This window comes from Lipotes vexillifer, unplaced genomic scaffold (genome assembly GCF_000442215.2).
Source record: "Lipotes vexillifer unplaced genomic scaffold, Lipotes_vexillifer_v1.1 scaffold471, whole genome shotgun sequence".
Lineage (NCBI taxonomy): Eukaryota > Metazoa > Chordata > Mammalia > Artiodactyla > Lipotidae > Lipotes > Lipotes vexillifer.
The window spans coordinates 1,274,607-1,298,552 of record NW_006780162.1 but is presented as its reverse complement, the minus strand read 5'-3'; the positions used below and the strand labels follow the sequence as shown (position 1 = coordinate 1,298,552).

The following is a 23,946-nucleotide window of genomic DNA, read 5'->3' as shown; positions in this document are numbered from 1 at the left end:
CTGATCTTCCTATGCTATGTGGCTACTTCTCAGTAGCTATCTATTTTACATTTGGTAGTGTATATATGTTCATGGCACTCTCTCACTTCGTTCCAGCTTACCCTTCCCGTTCCCCGTGTCCTCAAGTCCATTCTGTAGGTCTGCATCTTTATTCCTGTCCTGCCCCTAGGTTCTTCAGAACCTTTTTTTTTTTTTTTAGATTCCATATATATGTGTTAACATACGGTATTTGTTTTTCTCTTTCACACTTACTTCACTCTGTATGACAGTCTCTAGGTCCATCCACCTCACTACAAATAACTCAACTTCGTTTCTTTTAATGGCTGAGTAATGTTCTACTGTATATATTTTCCACATCTTCCTTATCCATTCATCTGTCAATGGACAGTTAGGTTGCTTCCATGTCCTGGCTATTGTAAATACAGCTGCAATGACCATTGTGATACATGACTCTTTTTGAATTATGGTTTTCTCAGGGTAATGCCCAGTAGTGGGATCGCTGGGTCGTATGGTAGTACTATTTTTGTTTTTTTAAGGAACCTCCATACTGTTCTCCATGGTGGCTGTATCAAGTTACATTCCCACCAACAGTGCAAGAGAGTTCCCTTTTCTCTACACCCTCTCCAGCATTTATTGTTTGTAGAATTTCTGATATTCATTCTGACTGGTGTGAGGTGATACCTCATTGTAGTTTTGATTTGCATTTCTCTAATGATTAGTGATGTTGAACATTCTTTCATGTGTTTGTTGGCAATCTGTATACCTTCTTTGGAGAAGTGTCTATTTAGGTCTTCTGCCCATTTTTGGATTGGGTTGTTTGTTTTTTGGATATTAAACTACATGAGCTGCTTGTAAATTTTGGAGATTAATCCTTTGTCAGTTGCTTCGTTAGCAAATATTTTCTCCCATTCCGAGGGTTGTCTTTTCATCTTGTTTATGGTTTCCTTTGCTGTGCAAAAGCTTTGAAGTTTCATTAGGTCCCATTTGTTTATTTTTGTTTTTATTTCCATTTCTCTAGGAGGTGGGTCAAAAAGGATCTTGCTGTGATTTATGTCATAGAGTGCTCTGCCTATGTTTTCCTCTAAGAGTTTTCTACTGTCTGGCCTTACATTTAGGTCTTTAGTCCATTTTGAGTTTATTTTTGTGTATGGTGTTAGGGAGTGTTCTAATTTCATTCTTTTACATGTAGCTATCCAGTTTTCCCAGAACCATTTATTGAAGAGGCTGTATTTTCTCCATTGTATGTTCTTGCCTCCTTTGTCATAAATTAGGTGACCATATGTGCATGGGTTTATCTCTGGGCTTTCTCTCCTATTCCATTGATCTATATTTATGTTTCTGTGCCAGTACCATACTGTCTTGATGACTGTAGCTTTGTAATATAGTGTGAAGTCAGGGAGTCTGATTCCTCCAGCTCCATTTTTCTTTCTCAAGATTGCTTTGGCTATTTGGGGTCTTTTTCATTTCCATACAAATTGTGAATATTTTTGTTCTAGTTCTGTAAAAAATTCCATTGGTAGTTTGATAGGGATTGCACTGAATCTGTAGATTGCTTTGGGGAGTATAGTCAATTTCATGATGTTGATTCTTCCAATCCAAAAACATGGTATATCTCTCCATCTGTGTATCATTTTTAATTTCTTTCATCAGTGTCTTATAGCTTTCTGCGTACTGGTCTTTTGCCTCCTTAGGTAGGTTTATTCCTAGGCATTTTCTTCTTTTTGTTGCAATGGTAAACGGCAATCCTACCTCAAGAAACAAGAAACATCTCAAATAAACAACCTAACCTTACACCTAAAGCAATTAGAAAAAGAAGAGCAAAAAATCCCAAAGTTAGCAGAAGAGAAGAAATCATAAAGATCAGATCAGAAATAAATGAAAAAGAAATGAAGGAAACGATAGCAAAGATCAGTAAAACTAAAAGCTGGTTCTTTGAGAAGATAAACAAAATTGCTTAACCATTAGCCAGACTCATCCAAAAAAGAAGGGAGAAGACTCAAATCAACAGAATTAGAAATGGAGAAGGAGAAGGAACAGCTGACACTGCAGAAATACAAAGGATCATGAGAGATCACTACAAGCAACTCTATGCCAATAAAATGGACAACCTGGAAGAAATGGACAAATTCTTAGAAAAGCACAACCTTCTGAGACCGAACCAGGAAGAAACAGAAAATATAAACAGACCAATCACAAGCACTGAAATTGTGGCTGTGATTATAAATCTTCCAACAAACAAAAGCCCAGGACCAGATGGCTTCACAGACAAATTCTATCAAACATTTAGAGAAGAGCTAACACCTATTCTTCTCAAACTCTTCCAAAATATAGCAGAGGGAGGACCACTCCCAAACTCATTCTACGAGGCCACCATCACCCTGATACCAAAACCAGACAAAGATGTCACAAAGAAAGAAAACTACAAGCCAATATCACTGATGAACATAGATGCAGAAATCCTCAACAAAATACTAGCAAACAGAATCTAACAACACATTAAAAGGATCATACACCATGATCAAGTGTGGTTTAACCCAGGAATGCAAGGATTCTTCAATATATGCATATCAATCATTGTGATACACCATATTAAAAATTGAAGGGGAAAAACCATATGATCATCTTAATAGATGCAGAAAAAGATTTTGACAAAATTCAACACCCATTTATGATAAAAACCCTCCAGAAAGTAGGCATAGAGGGAAATTACCTCAACATAATAAAGGCCATATATGACAAACCCACAGCCAACATTGTTCTCAATGGTGAAAAACTGAAAGCATTTCCTCTAAGACCAGGAACAAGACAAAGTTGTCCACTTTCACCACTATTATTCAACATAATTTTGGAAGTTTTCGCCACAGCAATTAGAGAAGAAAAAGAAATAAAAGGAATCCAAATCAGAAAAGAAGAAGTAAAGCTGTCACTGCAGATGACATGATACTATACATAGAGAATCCTAAAGATGCTACCAGAAAACTACTAGAGCTAATCAATGAATTTGGTAAAGTAGCAGGATACAAAATTAATGCACAGAAATCTCTTGTATTCCTATACACTAATTTTGATCACATAGAATTTTAATTCTACACTAGCATGTGGGGTAGAAATGTAAGAAGAGAGAAAATGGAAGAAGTATAAGAGAAAGAAAGAGTAAAGCTATTAGGGGGCCATTGGTAGACTGAAATATTCACAAAAAGGAAGACCTCCTGTCCCACACCTCTTAATCCAGAAAATGCACTTTCTGATAAGTCATCCAAAACGTATGTGGGAATGTAAGGGTACAGTGTTTATTTTTAAAGTAAATTTCTTCAGTTCTTGGAGGAATTTTCCAATGTTTACAAGAATCACTTATTTACACACGTCTAATTATGTAACTATAACCATAAAATCCCCTAAATTAATGTAAAATATTTTAATATAATCATATTTAACTTTTATTAATTGTTCATTGTGCTGTTTTGAATGTCTTACTTTTATCACTAATTTCTTCCTCAGACCCTCCCTATGAAGACATAATAGGCTCTTTTATTATGTCTATTTTATAGATAAGAACATTGAGCCATGGCATAGATGAGGAACTTACTCAAAATGGTAAAGAAGTCTCTCGGAATAGACTTGCAGATATTAATGTATTAGAAGATGGAGAACATTATTAGATCCAAGAAATTTGACAGTGCTACAATAGTATTATATAATACACAGTCCATCTAAATAAGTGGGTGAACTTTGGAGACTGAGTAGAGTTTGTCCTTGAACTTGGTTAGGCACTAGATTTCTTTTTCTACTTTGACTGGGTTATTAGAAAGGGTTGTTTCTTAGAATACACCACTTTGTCACATTCAGTGAAAAAGGTGACCATCCGGTTTTTTCTTTTAATTTTTTTTTTTGTTGTTGTTGTTTTTGGGGCGGTATACTTGTTGGAAAAATAGACACTCAGAATACCCAGTGCTTGGTCACACCCGTTCAAGAGCAAATGGGATAGCTCTTCACTTTAGAAAGAAGGACTCCAGCAGAATTTTTCCAGGGGTTCTAATCCAGGTAGGCTGAGCAGTGAGTGGTACATTCATACATTTATTCGTCAAATAATGTTTGGATACCTATTATATATCAGACACTCTTCTAAGTATTAGGAATAAAAATATGCATAACATTAAAACCTTTATAATTGCCATAGCCTGTTCCCTTAAAGAGCTCAGTTCACTGAGGAGATGGACTTGGAAACAGGAGGATGACCAGAGACTGAAGAATATGTAACCTTACCATGAGGGACTTCCCTGGCGGTCCAGGGTTTTAGACTTCACGCTCCCAATGCAGGGGGCATGGGTTTGATCCCTTGTCAGAGATCTAAGGTCCCGCAAACTGCCCTGGGGTAACCAAAAAAAAAAAAGATAGCCTTACCACGAGAGCTGGGGTGGCAATGAGAAGTGGAAAGCATTTCAGGTAGTCTGGACTGTATGGGAAAATGCACTGATGAGAAACTATGTAAAACGACTAGAGATCAGTTAGAAAGGATTCAGGGTGATTTTGGAGATGACTTATCTATTACTGACACTAGACATGACATTCTAGGGCCCCATCTGCTATTGTCCTATTATATATATTCAAGACAGCTTACTTTCTCCAATACTCCCTACCACCTAAACAAACCTGGAACAGCTCCTTCCCTTTCCCACAGCCCCTTTGGTTAGAATACGCTATATTCATTCAGGGCTTACTATGACTCAGGCAAAGAGCTAAGCACTTTCATTCGTTACCTCATTCATCTTTAGAAAACTTCTACAAAGTGGTTTTCTTTATGATGACTCTTTCACCAACAATGCAACCCTAAAGAAGAAAATTTCAAGATGTCTTAGTTAATAAATAGCGCAACTAGGACTCAAAACCACGTCTATTTAACACTGAAGTCTATGTTCTTAAATTGTCACTCTTCTGCCCTCCCTAAGAAGAAGCTAAGCCTTTTGTGATATTTCCTCTTCCAGTCCTTGTAAAAATGCAAATTGTGACTATTACAGGTGAACGATTTCACAGAGCTGAGTGGACAGCCTTAATGTTGATGCTTGGAGAAGGCAACAAATTCTCTTTTCAAAAATAAACACGTTGGTTATTTCAAACCAATTTTATCTGGTTAAAATAAAAGGGGATGATCCATAGTGTAAATATTTTTGCATGGCACACCCCAGTGAAGAGAAAGGACTCTGCTTCCCGCGAGTCCTCTTCACCCACAAGAATGCACATGACAATTTTTATCTCATGCTCCATGTTCTTTATTATCTAGTAGATATCGTCTATTATTCTGTTGTAGAAACATACACATAAATCAGATATATAGTCTATTTATATATATATATATATATATATATATATATATAGTCTATTTTTATATTATACCTTTTATTATATGATAGACATATGCCAGAGACTCAAACAGCAATGATTCACTTTTGGGTTATCTTGCAATTCAAACCCTCAAAAACTATTGAAGATCTGCAGTCAGCAAATCAGTATGGAAAGAAAAGGAGACCTGAGTTTTGGTTTCAGATCTTCAACTAACTAACTCTCTAGGTGGTTACATTGAGCATCAATTTCCTAATTTATGGGATGTGGAGAATACACAATTTCTAACGTCTTTTTCAATTTCCAGAGTGCAGTCATTCTAATGGTTTAGCGGTTTCCATGCCCTGGTTGTTCAAAAGCAACTCAGAGGCCTTTCTGTTAGTATAGCTGACGAGCAGCTAATTCTTTTCTTTAACCTTGGCCAGAATGGAGTAAGTCGCTAACGTCTAGTAAATCTGAAAGAATGAGAAGCAAGACTGGTAAGTTTTAATGGGTAAGGAACAACCTAGATGATCCAAGTCTGAATGGGGCCCGGAATAAGCTTCCTGGTGGTTAGGAAGTAGAATGAGGACAACAGGGAAAATTATAAAGCTCTACATACAATGACTCGGTCCCAGCTTGATCCTGAAGCTTCCACTCGGTTGGTGAAACGACAGTGCTGCCTTGAGTAGTCAGACAGGCAGCAACCCGGATGTCTCCATGTGCCTGCAGAGGTACTAAGTAAACTCATCCATAGAAAATGAAAGGAAAATTCAATTTAATTGAATGGCAACTCCCTTTCAATGAAGAGGGAGAAAAGCAGACATCCTTAGGTCTCTCAGTCATATCCTGAGGGGAGGGATATTTATAATCAGTCAAGGCAGGATTTTCTACCTTTAGGCTTTGGAAAAAGTGCAATGTAAGTGAAAGATGAGCCTCCTTTCTGTCACGGAGATTATATGCTACAATTTGCAGGAGTTGATGGAGCAGTTTGAAAGAAGTTATAATTGACTTGAGCCAATGGCACACAAAGCACAGCTCCAGCTTCTACTGCTACCGGGTAATTATTGGATACATTTCAGGCTTGGTGAACAATCTTGGGGGCCATAAACAAGTACTGAGTTCAGTCTCATTCACTGAAGAGCTCACAAACAGGGTTTATCTCCCCTACGTAAAAAATGTTAGACGTGCTTTCTTACCGTGTACAAAGACGTAATTCAGCAGCCTGAGAATACATGAAAGTCAGGTTGGCGGGCAGATGCTTAAGCAATTTATAAATAGCACCACAAAGCCTTCGTTACATTTCAGCCTTTGCATTAAGGTAGGTTCTTGTTATTTTGTGGTGGTGTTAGAAAGTGACTATCATTTCCAAGTTAAGCTTTAAGGAGCGCACTGGTCGATCATTTAGTTTAGAGCTGCTCATGTTCAGGGAGATGAATTGATTCACTACTTCAAAAACACTGGAAAGAAACAAAATGCTTTGGTAAAAGCAGCAAATTACAGACTGTTACAGGTGAGTGATTTCACTAAGTTAAATGGAAAGTGAGTGCCGATGCCTGGTGAGAGCGACAAATTCTCTTGTTCCATTTTATGGAAATGCTTTGGTAAGCAAACATTTAAAATTATGCTTTTGTATATGCTAACTATGAATAGTCTGTCACTCCAAAATGATTTGAAGTTTACAATGTAGGAAATAACAGTAAAATGAATACAGTAGACACAGAACGTGAGAACCAAGGGAGGAAGGAAAACTCAAATGAGTCAACTTAAGGGTTAAGGGAGTTAGTGTGACCAGCTTTACGTTGGGCACTGAGCTTTCTGGCACCTGGGTAGTGTTTATTCACTGTCTACTCTAGACCCAGCTCTGAACTGTCTTTGTGCTACTGGGGGAAAAAGCTAAAGTGCTGTTAACAGCCATTTAGCTCAAGCCTTCTCTCTTTGTCTACGTGTAAACATTTGGCCATTTCACTCTTTACAAGCACTTTCACTACAAAGAGTGTGATTGCAATAAACCATGCAGTGCACTAAACACTAAATATGTGTTATTTTAGAAAAATATTTAATTATTTTCAACGGTTAATACACGACATGGCACGACTTTCAAAAACATAGAGCAGCATGCAGCAAAATGTCCCCCTTACTCCTGTATACCCTTACCTACCCAGTTATCTCTCCAAGTACCAGGTTTTTTTTTTTTTTCAGTATATTTCCAAGAATAATTTATGCAGAATTAAGTATATACATGTGTGTGTCTATAGTCCATTAATTATTTTACACTAATGGTGGAATCTATATACATATTCTGAACTTTGCCTTTTCCATTTAAATTTACATCCTGAGGAGTGTTCCAACTGCTACCTGGGGAGCTGCCTCATTCTCATTATAAGACTAATTATCATATCATGGTGAGACAGCATAGTATGGTGGTCAAACTCTGAACTTGGAATACGGTTCTCCTGGATTCAAATACCAGTCCTGTCACTCAATATATGTGTCATCTTGGGCATGTTACTTAACTTCTTGTCTCATATGTAGAATGGGATAGTAGTAGTATTGTACAGTAGTAGTATTGTTGGGAAATTATGTGAGATAGTATATGTAATGTAGAGCACTTAGAATAGTATATGGTTCAACCAAAGACTATATATAATTATTTATTCACTTAGACATTTTGAAATTTTTGTATTGATTTGTATTAATGTTCTTTAAACGTTAAGGGCCATACCTTATTGCTTTAAAAAAATTTTTTTATTGAGGTATAATTGACACATTATATTCGTTTCAGGTGTACAACATAATGGTTCAATATTTGTATATATTGTGAAATGTTCACAACAATGAGTCTAGTTAACATCCATCACCATATGTAGTTACAAAATTATTTTTTCTTGTGATGAGAAATTTAAAGATTTATTCTCTTAGCAAATTCCAAATATACAATACAGTAATATTAACTATAGTCACCAGGCTGTACATTGCATCCCATGACTTATTTTATTACTGGAAGTTTGTACCTTTTGACTCCCTTCACCCATTTCACCCACCCCTCTGGTAATTACCAACCACCAATCTGTTCTCTGTATCTAGGAAGTAGGGGATTTTTGTTTGGTAGTGCTTTTTAGATTCCACATATAAGTGAAATCATATGGTATTTGTCTTTCTCTGTCTGACTTATTTCACTTAGCATGATGTGCTTTAAACATTAAAGACCATAGTTTATTACTTTTCTATATTTTATTTTTGTCTTTATCTGTATGATAATTTTTACCATGTAGACATTTTCGGGTTTATATATTTCAAATAGTCAGCTTTTCCAATTATTTTTCCTGGATTTTGTATCTGATTTAGAAATGCCTTTTCTACTAGTACACAAACTGTAATTTCACGGTTCTACTTTTCACACTTAAAATTTTGGTCCATCTGAATTTTATTGCAGAGTGATACAGTGATACAGTGTTGGTTAGACGGCTAACCAATTCCCTCATCACCATTTACTAAATAATTTCTATTTTTTCTACTGAGAGAAGTGCCCTAAAACAAAATCCTTCATGTATTTGGTTCTATTTATATATTCTTTCTTTGATCTATCTATCCATTCACAATAAGACACTATAGTAATCAATTAGGCTTTATAATGCAATTCATTAACCTCACTCAGATATTACGTGGATATTTTTCCTTGTTGATTTTTCTATATCAACTTTAGAATTTGTTTGTCTATTTTTTTAAGCCCTAGTCATTTTCTTGAGAAAGTTATAAATTCACAGGTTAAATTAGAAAGAGTTGGTAGCTTGATGACATTGAGTTTTCTTATCTAAGATTATGATATATATTTTCTTTAAGTCTTTGGGTACCTAAATAGTGCTTTAAAGTTTTCTTAATATGGGTTTTCATATTTCTTATAACATTTGGTCTTTGATAATTTACTTTCTTTTTTGTAACTGCTGCTTTCATTATACCGACTTGTTCTTGTTTTAATATATGATGCAGATATAGCTACCGATACATAGATTTTAGTGATTTGATTACTTCTAATGATTTTTTGAGTTTCTTGAGTTTTCTGAGTAAATGATCATATCATCTGCAACTAATGATACTTGTATCCATATCCTTTCCACTTTTTATACCTCAATTCTTTTTCCACTGATAGTGGTCATCTCAGTTTTCAAGAGGAAAATTTCCGCAGCTTCTCACTTTGTATAATTCAGGCCTTTAGTTTGATAAAGACATATTAAAGGCTTATCTTTCGCTTACCATGGTTTAATTATTTTTCTTATAAATAATGGGCGTTGAAATTTTTACTTTTGAACAAATTATTATAGTGAATTATGTTAATATATTTTTATCAGTGAGCCATACTTATACTACTAGAATAAAGACCAGTAGATTATTTTGTATTATTGTACTCTTAATGTGCTGCTGAATTTCCTCCACTAATAGTCTATTGAGAATTGTTTTGAATACACTTTTAGGTGGGTACTTTTTTGATCATTGCACATATATAAGTTAAATTCCTCCTAGACCTACCATTTTCAGGAGGCTCATGGAAATAAGGACAATAGCCATGTTTTAGGCTAGCAGAAATTCTTTTATGATGTATAATTTTATATGAGAGTGAACTTAGTGCTATTCTTCCCAGTCACTCAGATTGGTAGCAGCAGCATTGCTCATCATGCAGAGTATGTCTCCTCTCACTTCTCCATTGGCAGACCGCTTCCTACAAATAGGGTGTATCTGCGTGATGTCTCTTACTGTCCACTTTTCTTTTATCCTCTTTGTATCAGCATGGATTCAGGGCAGCTTCCACCTCCACCACAGGTCTGCTCTCTTCCTTCCATTCTTCAGTTGTTGGTTTTGCTTTGTGAGCTTTCTCAAGGTCTGCATCTTGTCCTCTCTGCTTCTTCAGCAACCTTGTGTGACCTTCCCTTCCTCTGCCTACCCTTTCCTCATAGTTTGTTCTCTGGTGTGAAAGACATCTCTTGGTTTCTTTAGTTGTGGATGTATGCACTGTATTTGTCCTCCTGGATGTCTGGTTAACATCATCTTCACCACCATGGTCAAATCACAAGAGCAATATTTTTATTGTTATTAAATCTTAATTCTGACAACCAGCGTGGGTGTGGGCACATGACCCTGTGAAAGAAATATTTCCTTTTCCCTGTCGGTATGAGAAGCCAAGGCTCATCATTTCCCCTTTTCTCAGTCATATAATATTGTACATTAAAGAAAAAGATTACCGCATTCATCATTAAACAGTCAGCTCTATCTCCATCTTCTGCTCCTTTCCTGCCCTGGGACCTCTGTCAGGGGAGAAATCACCTCGCCTTGTCCTGCTTCACCACTGATTTGGCTACTTCTGGGCTTCATGCAATATTTATAAGATAAAATTTCAGTGGAATTTGATCTAACTCACCCTGTAAAGAATGTCACCAGAAACTGGACAAATACTTTCTCAGGCCCTCTCATGCCTGGCAGCATCTACATTGTCTGAGATGCACGTCCACTCTCTTCCTTTTCCAGAGCTTCCTTATCTTTCAAAGTTCAGCAAACATCCTGTCTTTTTAAAAAGACTTCTCTGACTGCCAAGCACACAGAGAAGCCTCTCTTCTCTGAGTTCTTTAATTCCTTCTTTCCTTTCTTCTATGGTGGTATGCTGAGGGAGCTGAAGACATGCATCTAGAGACAGACTGCATGCATTGGAGTCTCAGTTCTGCAAGTCACCAGCTGGAGAACCTTGAGGACTAAGCTCTCAGTGTCCTAACCTAAAATAGAGGACAACTGTACAGTATTTCTTAAAAAAAATTTTAATAATAAGGATGGCTTTATAGACTTGTTATTAGCCTAATTAAATTGACAAATGTTACTGATAGATAGGAAGCATTATGTAAGTGCTAACAGTTATTTATAAATATTTATTTTTTGCATTTAGCATTTAGCACCACTATGTACCAAACACTGCTAGGTGCTTCAGCCAGTGCTTTTTCTTGGAGGAAGATGTGGTTCCAAAATTCTTTTTTGATAAATTGTATGGTATGCCTATGTTTAAAAATACCTTTATTAAGGTATAACTTTTGTACAAGAAAAAGTACGTATTTAAAGAGCACAGTCTGATGAACATTGGTAGGTGTATACTCCCATAAAACACCACCACAATGAAGATAACAAATATTTCCATCTCTCTTAAAAGGTTCCTTGAGCCCTTGTGCAGTCCTCACTTTCTTTCATCCATGTCTCTAGGCAATGATCTGCTCTCTGTTCCTATGGATTCATTTGCATTTTTTAGAATTTATATAAATGAAATTATACCATTCTCTTTGTATCTCTTTTTTCCATTTAGCATGACAATTTTGAGATCCACCTAAATTGTTGCATGCATCAATAGTTTGCCCTTCTTATTACTTATTATTATTCCATTGTGTGAATATACCACAGTTTGTTTACTCATTGAGCTGTTGATGGACACTGGATTGTTTCCAGTGTTTGGATATTACTAATTTAGCTGTTCTGAACATCCATGTACGGGTCTTTCTGTGGTTGCTTTCATGTCTACTGGACTGAAACTCCTGGGTTATATGATAAGTATATATTTAACTTTTCATGAAATAGGCAAACTGTCTTTCACTGCCCCTGTGCCCTTATTCCTCTTCCTCATATAACTTACCAATATCTGGCAAATAAATGTTGAAGGAATTCCAGGTATAAGGGGACGCATGCTTCTGTGGCAGACAAGAACAAAGGAAACTTTCCGGTTTTCCTTCGTCTGTCGTTAGGTCAAAGCCCAAGTAAATCATGATAAGCTCTGTAAGTGCAAGTTACTGGCCCTTCTCCTCTACAATTAGAGCCTTGTCTTTCGGGCAGTGTCTGGTGCATGAGAGGCTCACAGAATCTGTTTTTAGAATAACTGTCTGAATAAATGAAATTTGAACAAATATTTATTTTGTGATCAACCTGTATGTTGATGTGTGAATTTGTTCCTGACAAATGAATAGAGTTGGAACTCGCTTTTAAAAAAATAGGTTTTAGAATGATGTATTTATTGATATATGTCCTGTCTCAAAAGATAGCAGTGATATAGAAGCAATTGTGATTCTTATTTTATGTGTTGTCCTTACATTGGCTTGTTTGTGTTCTATACAGATGTGTCTAAAACCCCAAAGTAGAATATAACTTCTTATAATTCTTTTGAAGGCAGTTATTCTGTATATTTGTCCACCATAGCACTGAAGACACAACTAAGGAATGCTCTAGGTTGTCATTTTATGTTTGCTAACAAATTGACTGGTAATATCTATGATTTCAAGGCTATCTGAAATTCATTCATTCAACACATTTATTGAGTAAGCACTGTATTGCCAGGTACTATTTTCGGGGATATGGAAACATCAGTGAACAACAAAGGCAAAACTTCCTGCCCTTACAGAGTTTAAATTTTTGTGTGTGGGGGGTGGCAGGCAATAAGTAAATGAAACATCTGATCCACCACATGGCAACAAGTGCGTTGAATTGAAATGGAGTAGGATGGTATGGTGGTGAGGAAGCAAGCCACATAGACATTGGCAGAGAAACACTTCAGGCAGAGAAAGAAGCATCTACAAAAGACTTGAGGTGGGAGAGTCCCTGGCAAGGGGCATCTGGATAACATCAGGGAGGCCAGTGTGACTGCAGTCAGGTGAGGGGCGAGAGGATATGAGCTCAGGTCAGCAAAATCCCAGTGGATGAGGTCAGGTCTTTTTGGTCAGTGTAAATATATCAGGGTTCTCTCTGAGTGAGCTGGAAAGATATGGGAAGATATGAACTGATGAGTGACATAATTTATCTTATTTGTTATCATGATCACCTTGGCTCTAGTGTCGAGAATAGACTGCAGGACAGAAATAGATCCTTAAGGAGACTGGTTGAGAGTCTATTGTAATTGTCCAAGGGAGAGATAATCATAACTTGAACTTGGGTGGCATCAGCGGAGGAGGTGAGAAGTGTGAGAAGTCGGGTGATGTTTAAAGCATGTTATTCCAAAGCCTCTAGACGCCAGAGTGGCAGTGTGGAGTGGCCAATGGGATCTACAAGTCTGGAGTTCAGGGGAGAAGTACAGAGTGAAGGTCTAAATTTTGGAGTCAGCATGTAAAGATGGGCCAGGGTGATAGTACCAAAGGAATGCAGTAGTTAGGGAAGATGTCCAAGGCCTGAACTCTGGAGGACTCTAATAATAAGAGGTCAGAGAGATGAAGACAAATCAGCAAAGGAGACTGAGAAGGAGCAGCCAGTGAAGTAGGAAGAACAGCAGAGTTTAGAGTCCTGGAAAGCAAAAAGTGTTTAAGGAGGACAGACAGGAGGTCAAAGCTGAGGTCTTAAGAGATATGGGGTCATATGTATATGTATACCTGATTCACTTTGTTATAAAGCAGAAACTAACACACCATTGTAAAGCAATTATACTCCAATAAAGATGTTAAAAAATCAAATCAAATCAAATCAAAAAAAAAAAAAAGCTGAGGTTTTTAAGGATGACCAAGGGATAATGGTATGGAAGGGCCCATGATGAGCAAAGAGAGTGTCCACCCCACCTCTGTGGTTGCTAGCACAACCAGACATAAGATAAAAAGTCTGGTAGCTCTTGAGACAGTGAGGACTTTATTTTTAGTTGCAGATAACTACTACTAGAGTTGGCTTAATTAAGTCAGGGATGAGTCTTATCGACTCCTACCTGCTATAGAGCTAGAGGAGCAAGCAGTGTTTGCTGGGGCTGTTCATACATTTTGATTTAAAAATAAGCTGTGCGTGAAAACCAAGGTGGTGCTTCAACTTATGAATAATACAGGTTATGAGTGCCTGGACAGCCTGTTGAAAGGGAGGAGTACTGCATTGCTCCCCAGGTTCAAGTCTTACCCCTGTGGTCATGGACTTCAGATGACCTCTTTTGTCTGGTCAGTTAAGTTAAGTTACAGGACCTAAACCAGCAAGGAAAGAAGACACAAAATAAGTCTTCTGAGGATGTAAAAAAAGATTTCCAAAACTTTTATTGAGTGTTCCTGGGATGTTTGGGAGTTTAAGGATCTCATGTCTGTTTTAAGAGATTATTTTTGGAATCATAATGAAGTTAACTGTGGTCTTTAAAAAAAATATTTTTGTGCCCTAGAAGATGTATTCATCTGAAGAGTATAAGAAGGTCTTTATTTTTTGTTTTAATATTATTCATTTAATAAAATAGCATTTGTGACAGAAATAAAAATATAATCTAATTCTATGTATTTTAATGTATATATCTCAAATAACAAAGGATCTGGACTTCATTGTGTAAGATACTCCCTTGCTCTGATATGGCACCTTTGTTCCATTTAATTAAGTTTTCAAAAAGTTTACACACATCAAATGTGATATGCTACCTATGTTTATAAGATACAGTTCCTGATTTTAATTCTTCAATTTTAAAATTTAATTGTGAAAACTCCAAATCTCCATCAACATTCACAGTAAACAGAAGTAATTCAAGTGTATCTTCCAAAATTTACTACTTAAAATGAAAAAAAAATGTATGGAAAGAATTTAAAGAATTCCCAGAAATTGCAAAAGGGTTGCAATTCTGTTCTATGCTAATGAATAGCTCCTTGAGGAAAATCAGCTCTCTTATTAATGTAATATCTGGCTTGCATCTTGCATAAATAAAAACACAAGAACAGGATAGTAGTAATGGAGAAGGGAAGAGGGAGGAAAGAATGGGGGTTTTCTAGCATAATAATCTCTAACAGCCAAGAAATCTAATTAGAAGAAATGTCATCTCATGAGACTCTCCTCAGGAAAATTCCACAGGAGAAGGCAAAGCCTCGTGGGACCACAACAAAAACAGTGAATCAGGTAATTAAAAAAAAAAAAAAAAAAAAAGACAACAACTAAAACAGAATGCATTGACTGAAGGACTCCATTCAGTCAAAACAGCAGGGAAATAAAAAAAAAAAAAAAAAAAAAGACAACAACTAAAACAGAATGCATTGACTGAAGGACTCCATTCAGTCAAAACAGCGATTATCAATGGCGTCTCTGGGGACCATTTATGACTTTAACCACAGAAATTCCATCGCTTAGTTAATATGTTTTAAAAAGCACTCTTTTGTTCTCATCTGCATGATCAGATTTCTGTTTTTTCCTCTGTTCATTGTCAGTCTGGAAGAAGAGAACATGGCTAATTAAAGACATAAACAGAAGCTAATTCTCATTCTATCATATGAATGAGTGGAATGGTTCCTCTTCTATAGGAAATGCCATTTCTGACAACTTTGTTAGCAGTCAGCTTGATATTAAAGTTGAATGTCATTAATTCTCCAACTAAATCTCGTATGAGTTTTCCAGATCTGGAAACTGAAGCAATGAATTGAAATTATGTAGTAACATTGACCAGTGTCAAGAAGTAAAAAATCAAATGGCAAAATAGTAAAATAATAATAATAAAAATGTGACTGAGGGCTTTTGGTGGTATTTGTTCTTGTTGTGTAAAGAATCAGTTAGCTACCTTGAATTTGACAAGGTATACCTCGTGTTACCTTTTATGGTACTTTCTTCCCAGATACTATGAGAGAAAAGAGTGGCAAAGGGAAAGTCAGTTTCTTGTTTCTGTTCTGCTTAGTGAAATTTCCATAATTCTGGAGACATAAATTGGCCACTTAGTTGAGTCACACAAATAAGTCTATATAACAAAATAGAGATATAATAGAAAATATTAGGAAAGTGTGAATCATTAAAAATGAAAAGTAGAATCAATGACACAAAATATTTATTTCTCTAGGTTTCCTAAAATCAGGTACATCAGTGTTTGTGTTGATGAAATTTTTTCTCTGTATCTCATATTAATCAATTTTCTTTTATTTATGACTTGAAAGAACTTTCATAAAATACAAAGTCAATTAGCATTTTTGGTGATATTTTGGCAATAAGATTATTTTTTCCAATTATATGTACCAATTTAGCTAATAATATACTTTTGGAATCCACAAATTTCCACCCACTAATTCTGTTTCTAAGAATTTTTCCTAATTGAATAGCTATGCAGAAACATATGTAAGGAAAGTGTTTATTTTACCATTTTTATAATACTGAAGATTGGAAACAAACCAAATATTTGTTTTTAATTTTAATATTTTAATTTTATTGGAGTATAATTAATTTACAATGGTGTGTCAGTTTCAGCTCTACGGCAAAGTGATTCAGTTATACACATACATATGTTCATTCTTTTTAGGTTCTTTTCTCATATAGGTTATCACAGAATATTGGGTAGAGTTCTCTGTGCTATACATTAGGACCCCATTGTTCATCTATCTTTCATAAAGTAGTGTGCATGTGTTCATCCCAAGCTCCTGATTATCCCTCCCCTCCACGTTGCCCCTTTGGTAACCGTAAGTTTGTTTTTAATATCTATAAGTCTGCCTCTGTTTTGTAAATAAGTTCATTTGTATCTCATTTTTAAAAATTAGATTCCACATATGAGTGATATCATACAATATTTGTCTTTCTCTGTCTGACTTACTTCACTCAGTATGATAATCTCTAGGTCCATCCATGTTGTTACAAATGGCATTACTTCATTCTTTTTTATGGCTGAGTAATATTCCATTGTATATATATACTACATCTTCTTTGTCTATTACTCTGTACTCTGGACGTTTAGCTTGCTTCCATGTCTTGGCTATTGTAAATAGTACTGCAATGAATATTGGGGTGCATGTATTCTTTCAAATTATGGTTTTCTCTGGATATATGCCCAGGAGTGGGATTGCTGGATCATATGATAGTTCTATTTTTAGTTTTTTAAAGAACCTCCATACTGTTTTCCATAGTGGTTTTGCCAATTTACATTCCCACCAACAGTGTAGGAGGGTCCCCTTTTCTCCACACCCTCTCCAGCATTTCTTGTTTGTAGACTTTTTGATGATGGCCATCCTGACTGGTGTGAGGTGACACTTCATCACAGTTTTGATTTGCATTTCTATAATAATTAGCAATGTTGAGCATCCTTTCATGTGCTCTTTGGCCATCTGTATGTCTTTTTTGGAGAACTGTCTATTTAGATCTTCCCCCCATTTTGTGATTGGGTGGTTTGCTTTTTGACATAGAGCTGCATGTGCTACTTGTATATTTTGGACATTAATCCCTTGCCGGTTGTTTCATTTGCAAATATTTTCTTCCATTCTGTGGGTTGTCTTTTCATTTTGTTGATGGTTTCCTTTGCTGTGCAGAAGTTTTTAAGCTCAATTGGGTCCCATTTGTTTATTTTTGTTTTTATTAGAAACAAACCAAATATTCTCTTAAGAAGGAATGAGTTACATTTATGGTAGCATAACCATACCATGGAGTATAATTTAGCCACTATGAAGAGATTGCAGGGTCTAGTCAGCTCCAATCTTTAATTGGCTGCTTGTTCATGTAAATCAGTCCCTCTACAAAGTGTATTGTACTATATTGTACAACATAGGACATGCACTAGAAAGGAATCTTGAAAGGATATTGTCAGGTATAAGTAGAAATTCTAATACTTTATTCCTACATCTCAATTGAATCACTCCCTGAGTTGATCACACCCCAGCTTAAAGATATCAATACCTGCATAGATGATCCACCCGAACCTGGATTCCCATTTCCTTGACTTCTTTAGCCCTAGTACCTTTCCAATCACCATACCATGGCCCTGCACTAAAACTGTTATATGCTAGATATTGTATCATCACCACTCGATCTCAATGTCAAATATTCCCTTTCTACTACTCCCTATTCAGCTAGCTCATTCTACTACACCTAATTCTGAAATTTTCAGACATCACTGAGAATAGTCCATACCCATCTCACTTGCCATCTTTCTCAAGACAGTTAAAAAAAATTTTACTGTGAATTTTCCTAACCTTCTTGTCCCTCTCACATTAACCTGAAAAAAGATCACCAGTCCTGGTCATCCAGCTTGGGATCTGGACAGGCACATCTGTATCTTTTATCTAGTTTCAGACTTTTAATTTTTTTCATAGAAATGACAAAATTTCTATGCAATAGCCTCTCTGTGAAATGAGCTTTCTGCTCCTTATCTGGAATCTCTGTAAAATTAGACTTCAGGAGGAATGTGTATATATATATATATATATATATATACACACACACACACATACATATATATATACATACACATATATCTTTGAGTTAGCTGGTTTGTCATATATCATTAAATATATTTAAACATGTAAATGACTCTAAAATGACTCTAAACATGTAAATACAAATGACTCTAAAACATGTAAATATAAATGACTCTAAAAGAGAATCTGAAACACACATACACACACACACACACACACACACACACACACACACACACGGTATAGCAAATAAGTAATTACATTAATGGTATTAGGAACCAAGATTTTCAGTATGAGGGAAAAAAGACATATGATCAAAATGAAGTAAAAACTAGTTCATCCTAAATCTGAACTGGAAATAATAGTATGAATTCAGGGTACATTTTTATGATTTTTTTGCTTATCTCTGTCCACTAAAAAAGCATGGAAACAATGGTCAATCTGTAGCAAGGAACACCTGTTGAATCCAGATTGTGATTTCTAAATATCATTTGTCTCCACAAGAAACAGAAACACTGTGGAGAGTGGCTGATTCCAGGTCTGGGACATAGAATGGACAAGATAAGCCAGGAATAGCATGGCAAATGGCATTATTTTATTCTTTTTTATGGCTGAGTAGTATTCCATTGTGTGTGTGTGTGTGTGTGTGTGTGTGTGTGTGTGTGTGTACACACCTCATCTTTATCCATTCATCTGTTGATGGACATTTAGGTTGCTTCCATGTCCTGGCTATTGTAAATAGTGCTGCTATGAATATTGGGGTGCATGTATCTTTTCAAATTAGAGTTTTCTCTGGATATATGTCCAGTAGTGGGATTGCTGGGCCATATGGTAACTCTATTTTTAGTTTTTTAAGGAACCTCCATACTTTTCTCCATAGTGGCTGTATCAATCTACATTCCCACCAACAATGCAAGAGGGTTCCCTTTTCTCCGCACCCTCTCCAGCATTCATTAGATGGAAACCTTTATAATGGATGAATCAAGCTGACAACACCCGAATCCACTGATTAATCTTAACCTTTAAAAAGTCTTAAAGTCTTGGAGGGGTGTGTGGGGGGAGAGAACATTTAAACAAAAAACACTACATTGGTTCAAAAAATAACATCCAGAGTATGGAAATTCTACAAGACAAAAAACCTGGTTTCTTCAAATAATAAATTGCACCCAGGAAAATGAAAGAGGGAGAGACTGATAGAACTGAAAGAGACTTATGAGATATACCAACCAAATGCCATGTGTGGAATTTTTTTATCCCAATTCAAAGGTATGAACTGTATAAACATTTATGTGACAATATTTGTGAGATATTTGGGGGAAATTTGAACACTGACTGGGTATTTGAGGATATTACAAGTTTATTGGCGGTGATTTTGTGCAACAACGATATCGTGTTTATGCTTAAAAGAAAGAAGTGCTCTTATCTTTCTACAGGTGTTTTCTTAAATGTTTATAGATGAAATGATATGGTGTCTTGTGTTTGCTTCTAACTATTCTGGGGCTACAGGGGAAGTGGGTGGGGGGAATGAATAAAACAGGATTGACAATGTGTTGAAAGTTATTGGAACTGGATGATTGAAATTAATGTTTGGGATTTTCCCCTTAAAGTCTGTTTATGACATCCTGGCCGATTTAAAAATTGTGACTCTGTTTGACTCATGCGCTTCAATACCACAGGGCCTTTTAGGGATTATTTGGATCATGCTTATGTTGCTGGGTGGCTCCATTTTCCCCTTGTTATTTAAGAGAGGCTTTAATGTCAGCTAAAAAATATCGGGCCATTCTAATTACCTCCAGGAATCAGAATGTGTAATTAAAAGAAACCCCTAACATTAGCCACAGTAGATGGACTTTTAGAAACAAAGTGTGGATTAGAGACCAACCCAAACTGCCACATACCAGATACTTTTAAACTGTATCCATTTCTTTGTGCATCCAATGCTTGACATGTTAAATTAGGCTTTTAAAGTGTGTACTTTATTTTCATGGATCACTAACGAATAAATACTTGCAAGCTTATTTTAAGCAGTGATCCAAATTTTGTGGAATAACCATACTCATTTTTCTCTTCCCTTAATATCTGATCTTTGCAAAGCAGAGCAAGTGAAAGGGATTCAGTTTCAATTCTCCTACAGGTTAACCCCTTCCTATTGCTGCTGACTAGACCCAGAGTCTAAAACGGTTGCCCTTTATGGACCAGGGAGTATTGTTATCATTCCAGTTATTTTCAGCATCACTGGAAATTATTGGACCTTCTTAAGAGGACACCTCTTGAAACAATTACAATGCCCCCATCAGCCAGCATATGCATATATTTTCCCACCTTGGAGAGTAACGTGTGATAAGCTTTTTAAAAATTAATTTGTATTTTATCAAAGTAGCATGCCTATATACTTTCACATGTCCAAAAGTACTAAAAGAATTTTAACAAAACCCAGTGTTTCCCCTCCCCATACTTCCTATAAGGAAAGGCTCGCCCGCCAAAGGCCACCAGGAACACACCTGTGGTTGAAAGAGTTGGTTTATTATTCATTGTCATGAGGGAGACCCCACACCATCTGTGGGAAGTCCGACTAAGTGGGTGTTAATTAAACTCACAGGATTTGAGCTTGTATTAGGTGATTTGAGGGAAGGTTTAAGGAAGTGGGTCTTTGCTCTGGATTGGATGTTATCTGCAAGCAGGGGCAATTCTATGGCTATCATCATAAATTGTATCTTGAAGAAGGGGAGACTAGAGTGAGGCTAGAACTAAATAGTAGAGAGGCAATGATCACTCACATGAAGCAGGAAGGGGGAGTTTGGTCATTCTGTAGCTTGAACAATCCTCATGTTCTCTCTGTGTTCAGATGTGATTATGGAGTGTTTTTTTGTTTTTGTTTTTGTTTTTTTTGATCCATCACAGGCACAGAATGGCCTTGTCTGATGTTGATGCTCTGGGAAGTTTATGTTCGAGGGGAGGACATCGTGCCCGCTAGCTCCCAGGTCTCCTCTCTTTCTCTCTCCTGTCTTCCTCAAGTCCCTATTGGAACATACAGATATCCATCTAGATCATATGTGCATATAATCTCATATTGATTTCCTTTTCTGTTAGCTCTTTTGCACTGCCATCCCACCCCCACTTCTCTTTACCCCCTTCCTAATAGATTTATATTATAACTTTTAGTTAAATGAATATCCAGTGTTTCTTTGATGCCTTTGCAAGTACTGCTCACGGTCGAACATCCAGTGGATTATGATGTTTTCCTGCTTTCTGTCTTTCTTGAGGCTGAGGTAGTTGCTTTGTTTTTTTCGTTTATCAGGTTATCTTTGCACTTCTTGCTAATTCTTCTGACCTCCTAATAGCTCCATAGGACAGTTCTCTGTAAGGTCAATGAGATCAGTTGATCTACCCAGACTTTTCTCCCCCTGGAGACTTCTTTGTTCTCTCTGGGCTGGTTTTGCTCCAGGTCTTCTGAACGCTATCATCAGGTTACATCTTATCTGAGCTACTGTCCTTGGAGTTTACTAATCTGGAGTTTGATGCTGTTTTCTGGATGTTATGCCTTGCTCTTTCTTGATTTACTACCTTGGTGTGGAACACATCCTCCAGGAATTTGATCAGATTAAAGATGGCATCTCTACAGAGGGCATGGAGTGGACAGCCCTCCACATGTCTGTTCCCTCTGTCACACTGCTCCAGGAATGTCTATGTCTGGGGCACAGTTGTCTCCCTGAGATCTCCCTCCACCATTATCTTGAATACTTTCATCACTTCCCTCCTGGGTTGTATCTTTTCTGTTATGAATCCCTCATCATCTTTTTTTCTTGGTCTGCTCTTTTTTAAGGTGGAAATCATCTTCCAGCAGCACCTTTAGCAAGAACGTAATGGAAGTAAATGTTCCGGGAACTTGCATTAAGAAAATATGCTTTATGCTACCCTGGCAGATGATAGATAGTTGGAATATAGAATACACAGTTGGAATTAACTTTTCTTCGTCATTGTAGAGTCATGATATCATTGTTTTGTTGTTCCTTTTGTTGCTATTGAGGAGTCTAAAGTCACTTGAGTTCCTGATTCTTTGTAGGAATTTTTTTTTTTACTTTTATTTCTAGAAAATCATAGGATATAATAATAATGAAAAAGGTTGAAATATGGCAAGAATTACCAAAATGTGACACAGGGATACAAAATGAGCAAATGCTATTGGATAAATGCCACTGATAGACTTTCTCCATGCAGGGTTGCCACAAATCTTCAATTTGTAAAAAACACGCAATCTGCAAAGTGCAATTAAGCAAAGCCCAATAAAATGAGGTCTGCCTGTACTTTGAGGAGCAGCTCTAAGTTGGCAAGTGTGTGTTGACATAGTTTTCAAAGATCCACCAGAATTTTTTCAATCTAAGAAATTTAAGAATAATTCAGAATTGTGATGGCATCCTAAACCACCTAGATCACTGATACACCTATACCCTTCTGAGTGGTCCTAAACACTAACTTGACAAGGAACTTGAGCATCACTCATAGTGTTGCCCTTTACATATCAGGACAGGACATCAGCCCCAAAGGGACCTCAACCGCTTTGTCAAATGGCCTGACCACATCTGGCTGCAGCGGCAAAGAACTATCCTCTATAAGTGGCTGAAAGGGCCTCCCTTGATTAACCAGTTCACCCAGGCCTTGGACCACCAAAGAGTTACTCAACGGCTTAAGCTGGCCCACAAGTGCAGACCAGATATTAAGCAAAAGAAGAAACAGAGGTTGCTGGCTCAGGCTAAGGAGAAAACTGCCGGCAAAGGGGATGTCCCCACAAAGGGCCACCTATCCTTCCAGCAGGGGTTAATACCGTCGCTATGTTGGTAGAGAATAAGCTTTAGCTGGTGGTGATTGCAAATGATGTGTATCCCATTGAGCTGGTTGTCTTCCTGCCTGCCCTGTGGCATAAGATAGGGGTTCCCTACCACATCAGCAAAGGGAAGGCCAGGCTGGAGATCCATTCCACAGGAAGAATTGTATCACTGTCACCTTCACACGAGTTAACTCAGCAGACAAAGGACCTCAGGCTTAGCTGGCGGAAGCTATCAGGACCAATTATAATGACAGACAATGATGAAATCCGCCATCATTGAGGAGGCAACATCCTGGGTCCAAAGTTGGTGGCTTGCATTGCCAAGCTGGAAAAGGCAAAGGTCAAAGAACTGGCCATCAAACTGAGCTAAGTATACACTATTGAGTTTTCTATACATAAAAGTAAAAAAAAAAAAAAAAAATTCCTTCAAAAAAAAGAAAGAATAAATTAAGATCATTTGAAAAGGCTAAATAAACAGATAATTGGCTGATCCCCAGGATGTGAGGAAATAAGAAGAAAATATATTTATTGAACAAGAACTATGTGCTCACCACTATGTATAATGTCAAAATGACCTTGTAAATATTATTATCTCCATTTAAAAAGTGGAGAAACAGGCTCTGAGAAATTATATAACTTATTCAAGATCTTTTAGCTGGTAAAATGAAAAGGGGTGATTTAAACCCAGGCCTGTTG

The 23,946-nt window shown here is 36.7% G+C and overlaps 1 pseudogene; it reads left to right on the top strand.

The window, feature by feature from the left end:
* LOC103072018 (60S ribosomal protein L7a-like) overlaps window positions 1-23,620 on the top strand; it is a 32,221-nt pseudogene extending 8,601 nt beyond the window's left edge.
* The last annotated feature ends 326 nt before the right edge of the window (window positions 23,621-23,946 follow it).